The following is a 6000-nucleotide window of genomic DNA, read 5'->3' on the forward strand; positions in this document are numbered from 1 at the left end:
GAAATGACCTCCTTTACTCCCAACCTTGCTCCATTTGCCAGTCAAACTACTGGTCCCAAATGGCTTGTTCGACCTTTCCCATGTGAATTTCCGGGAGAACAGAGTGAAAGTATTAGCATCTGGAGGGAATTTTTTCGACCTCAAATTCTTCCCCTTGGTTTCAAAAAGTCAGAAGTGAACGTGTTGGGCTACCAGCCTCAACTTGTGGCCAGACAATTCGGCCTATGTCAAATCGTTCTTATCCCTCTCTTCTCAAAAAAGGATGCAATTTGCAGTGAAGGGTTTTGTGACAAAGATGTCGACTCTTTTTATGAAGCCCTCACCTATTATGATAAGAAGACGTCCGCTCTTCGTCTTGAGCCTTTGTCTTTCGAACCATCTTTTTATTGCACTAGAGAATTTGAAGTCTGGTGGTCGACCTACTACAAGTCTATTCAGACCACTTTAGGAGTTTGTATTGGAAAGATGACCGAAGCTCTTCAATTTGTGCAGAAAAAAGCTACAAAGAAAACTCGAGGTACGCACATCAAAGAAATCCAGTCATTTAAGAGATTCTTCAAAACTGTTTATCTTCCAGGTCGATTGAATTTAAAACCCTTTCGGAAGCGGCGGAAGTTTTAGAAGAAAAAATCAAAGCCAAAGTTTTAAAAATTAAACTTTTTCCCCCTTTTGTGGACAAATATGTTTATACTCTTCGACATTATTGTCCAAAATTTCCAGCTTTTCCTACTAGTGATATGGCTTTGGCTTTACCTGTTATATACCCAAAGTGGCTCGACCATTTTACATACAAATGTTTTATACAAAGTCTTTTACCACTTCCGAAAAGGGTTACTTCGACTAAATATTTCTTGCACAACTACCCTGGACACATTCATGTTAACTCATGTCACGTCCAAGTCCTTACACAAATTCATCAAGGTTAGATAGACTCGTCTTACTTCTGTTCTCCTCTCTCTATTCTTGTACTTATACATCTTCTTTTAAGCCGAACCAATACCCAAAGTTCCATGCAAGGAAGACGATGGTTCTGACAATTCGACAGGCATTCCAGTTCAACAAAGAAACATCCCCAAGGTATATTCATTAATGCGTTGTTTACCCTTTATTCGACTCCAAGTTTATATCTTATATATTTTCCAGGCTCGGAAGAGAGGTTCTCAAAGCTCGACTTCGGATGCTCGAAAGAAAATGAAAGTTTCGTCTGAAAAGGATGATTCAGAAAGAACTTTGGTAATCTTATCCTCTATTCTTCCCGTTTCATTTTCCTATATTTTTTCTTTTTACTCATTTTCTTCCCTTCTATTTTGCAGGTAGACCCAATTCCTGAAGGCGAGAACATTGCTTCCAAATCTATTGATCCAAATGAAGCTCTAAAAGACAAGACTAGTTCCAAGGCCTCGGGCATTAACGAAGACGAAGAAGATCCACCACTTTCTTCTGCAAAGAAACGTGCCGGGGCCGAACCGAGTCAAGAGGAACTACAAGCAGAAACTGACCAAGAAGATTCCGGCTCCTCTTAAAGTGAAAGCTCGGGAGCTTCTTCCCCGACCAAACTTCAACAAGACCAAGTATGTATTCTTCGTTCGACACTTCTTCCTTCGTCATTCCTTAATCTTGTACTTACCTTCTGCACTCTTACACTTTTCTTCAGGACACCTCCTCGAAACCAAAGCCTCCTTCTCAAGTAATCCATTTGTCCTCGAACTCTTCTGATTCCAGTTCTTCTGACTGCCAAAGTCTTGATGACTTTTTAATATTTCAACCGTTACGAATTCAATATCCTTCTGGTCGAATAGTTAGTTATGTTTCAACTGACAGAGTCCTTTACGCAGGACCTTGGTGCTTCGGCCGAAAAGTCTGATACTGACGAAGACCGTCAACCTACCCCTTCACCCATTGCCAAAGTCTCGAAGAACCAAGAAAAAACTCTTAAAGCTTCGAGCCTTGTTGCTGGTAGGAAGTCTCCTCAGTCCATTCCTATCGAAGACTTTGATGCTCTTGCCATGAATGATCCAGTGCTAGCCCTTGAGCAACTCGTAAGCGGTCAAGTCTCTCTTAGCACCAGTCGAAGCCAAGAATCCTCTCTGCAAAATGAAGGCACAAGCACTCTGAACACTACCACCACCATCATCAACAAACTACGGTCCCTTGCGTTTGAGCAAGATTTGTTTTCTGCCCTCGGCTCAAATCCTAACTTAGGCCGAGAAATTAAGAAACTTATCTCTGACCTTGGCAATGAGGACCTCACTGACCAACAAGAAAAGGGCATTCAAGAGTTTCAAGAGTTCCTTGATGAATCACTTTTGACCTTCGACCAATCGAAACTTGTCGGTCAGGACTTAGCCTCCAAATCCACTGAGTGTACACATGCAGCCGAGTCGTTCGACCGAGCCAAAACTGAAGTGGATTCCATCAAACTCCTCGAAGAAGTTGACTCAGTGAAACTGAATGAAGTTTTGAAACAGATTGCCGAACTTCAACAACAAGAACAATCCCTCAAAGCCAATTTGACCAAATTCAAGAAACAAAAGACTGAAGTTGCTGCCAAAGCCATCTCTCACGTGAAAGATAAGAATCGGCTTGAAGGCAAGATTTCTGAGCTTCAGAACAAGAAAGCGAAGGTTGACAAGCGACTCAAGAAACTCAAGGGTCGATATGCTCCCATGAAAGCCACTCCACCATTTTAGTCTTCTTATTTCTTTGCTCATGTCTTTGTTTTCAGATGGCGCTTGTGCCACTTTATTTCCCTATGTACATTCAAATGGCGTTTTTCGCCATATTTGTTTTTAGCTTATGTACTACGTTTCGACATTAATTTTTATTTCATGAATTTCTGGCTTAAACCGTTTTAAGTACTTTCCATTTATCGTCAATATTCGAGCTATTGTTCCGATTTCCTCAATTGAGTAAGCATTATTCGAATAACATTTAATCACTTTAAATGGCCCTTCCCATTTAGGGGCCCATTTTTCGAATGCTCGATCTTTCTTGTCTATTGGAAGAATCACTTTCCAAACTAAATCTCCAACACTAAATGCTTTAGACTTAACTTTTTTATTATAACTTTTAGTAATTCGTTCTTTCTGTCAAATCATTACCTCCAAAGCATTTAATCTTTCCTCGTCCAATTCGATTAACTCATCGTACATCATATTCCAATAATCATCGCACAGAATCTCGAATTGCCTCTGAATCCTAACGGACTGCAGGCATATTTCGATTGGCAAAACCGCCTCGTGCCCGTACGTAAGTCGAAAAGGAGTTACACCAGTGGCCTCTTTGGGCGAATTTCGATAAGCCCATAAAACTTGACTCAAAGTTTCATGCCACCTCTTCGGCTTTTGACTAATGTGCTTTTTAATCAAGTTAATCAGAACTTTATTAACCGCTTCGAAGTTATTGTCCGTTTGCCTCAGCATAATATGGCGTCGAAGTTAACAGCTTTATTCCAAAGTCCTCAGCAAACTGAGCCATTTTTCTTCCAGTAAATACTGACCCTTGGTCAGTAGTTAACGTCTCAGGAATTCCATATCTAAATATTATGTGTTCCTGAATAAAACTGATAACCGTATCTTGATCTACACCTCTCAACGGGATGGCTTCGACCCATTTGCTGAAATAATCGATAACTACTATTATATATTCGTGTTGTTTGGACGAAGAAGGATGTATCTGACCTATCAAGTCCAACTCCCAACCCCTAAATGACCAGGGTTTCATGATCGAATGTAACTCGCTTGCCGGTACATGTTGGATGCCAGGATGTTTTTGACATTCGACACAAGACAGCATATTCGATGCAATCCTTTAACATGCTTGGCCAATACACTCCTTATCGAAACAACGTCCACTTCATCTTATGGCCTGCCTGATGTGCTCCACATATGCCACCATGAACAACTTTGACTACTCGAAAGGCCTCTTCCTCACTTAGGCACTTTAGAAGAACTTCGTTCATTCCTTTCTTGAACAATTCATCATTTAAAATAAAGTAACTTAGAGCTCGATACTTTGTTCTTCGATCTGCTGGAGCATTTGGGTCTTGCAAGTATTTTACGACAGGTTTCCTCCAATCATTATCATCTAAATTATTAATGACCAATACCTCTCGCTCGAACTCCGTTCGCCCTTCCTTAAAGCTAGGGATAAACTTTCTTTTGACCTTTACTAATTCTTTAAACTTTTTCCGAGGTAACCGGTAACCTGACACAATTTGTGCTAACACGTTCGCTTCAGCATTCTCAATTCTAGGAATATGAGATAATTCGACTTCATCAAAATTTCTCAACATTTTGACTGCTTTCGAATGATATTTCATTAAGTTTTTGCTAATACATTGGTATTCGCCGGTTAGTTGTTTAATAACCAACTCCGAATCTCCACGAATTACAAGATCTTTAGCCCCCAGACTTAGAGCCTTTTCAAGCCCTATCAATAAAGCTTCATATTCCGCCTCATTATTCGAACACTCACGTTCGATTCCCAACTTGATTTTTGCTGGGAACCCTTGGGGCGAAATTATTAAGATACCTATCCCGGTACCTTTCTTATGCCTCGAACTGTCGAAATACATTTCCCATGGTTTCAACATCACCACCATCTCATGTTCTTTCGACCCACTATGATCAACCAAAAAAAAAGCTATTACTTGGCCTTTCATAGCCCTCAAATGCTGGTAACTTAAAGAGAACTCAGTAAGGGCCAACGCCCATTTCCCAATTCGACTATGAAGAATGGGCTTAAACAGCATGTGCTTTATTATATCATAATGGGAAATAACAGTTACATCGATAGGTTTAATATAATACTTAAGTTTAGTACATGAAAAATATAAACACAAACATAATTTTTCTACTAAACTATATCTAGTTTCAGCATCATTAAGGATTCGGCTCAAATAATAAATAGCTCTTTCGACTCCATCTTCATCATCTTGAGCCAACACACTACCAATAGTTTCTTCTAATGCCGAAATGTAGAGTTTCATTGGTTTTCCACGAATGAGGGGAGCCATGACTGGTGTCGTTGTTAAACTGACTTTTATTTCCTCGAATGCCTTTTGATGTTCTTCCCTCCATTGAAACTCTTGTTCTTTCTTGAGTTGAAGCAATATGGAGAATACCTTGGTTTTCCCACTTAGATCCATAATAAACCTTCTCAAGAAATTGACTTTGCCTAACAAAGACTGCAACTGTTTTTTATTCGACGGTGGTTGAGTATCGAAGATTGCTTTCGCCTTGTTCTGGTCGATTTCAATGCCCTTCTTGTGAACAATGAATCCCAGAAATTGCCCTGCAATTACACCGAAGGCACACTTGAGTGGGTTCATTTTTAAGCCGTATTTTCTCATTTTTTCAAATGACAACTTAAGATGTTCGATATGAATATCCTGAGATTTCGACTTTACTACAATATCATCGATATACACTTGCATAAATTTCTCAATGTATTCATGAAAAATAGTGTTCATTACCCTCTGATAAGTTGCACCGGCATTTTTAAGACCGAACGGCATCACCACCCATTCATATGTTCCTAGTGCCCCTGGACACCGAAACGCAGTCTTCGACACATCATCCTCTACAGTATAAATTTGGTTATACCCCGAATATCCATCCAATAAACTTAAATATTCATTTCCTGCAGTAGAATCTACCATCATTTCGGCCACAGGCATAGGATATTCATATTTCGGCGTATCCGAATTTAAATCTCTATAATCTATGCAAACCCTCATTTTACCATTTTTCTTAAGTACAGGAACTACATTAGCTAACCAATCAACATACCTGGCTGTTCGTATGAACTTTGCTCCAAGTAGGCGCTCCACTTCCTCTTTAATCTTTGAGAACACCTTTGGGGCGAATCTCCTTGGGGCTTGCTTCACTGGCTTCCTACCGGGTCGAATGGGTAACTTCAGCTCCACTAACTCCCGGCTTAATCCCGGCATTTCGACGTAATCCCACGCGAAGCAATCTTTGTATTCCTGCAATAAGC

Source organism: Lotus japonicus, chromosome 1, assembly GCF_012489685.1.
Source record: "Lotus japonicus ecotype B-129 chromosome 1, LjGifu_v1.2".
NCBI classification, from domain to species: domain Eukaryota; kingdom Viridiplantae; phylum Streptophyta; class Magnoliopsida; order Fabales; family Fabaceae; genus Lotus; species Lotus japonicus.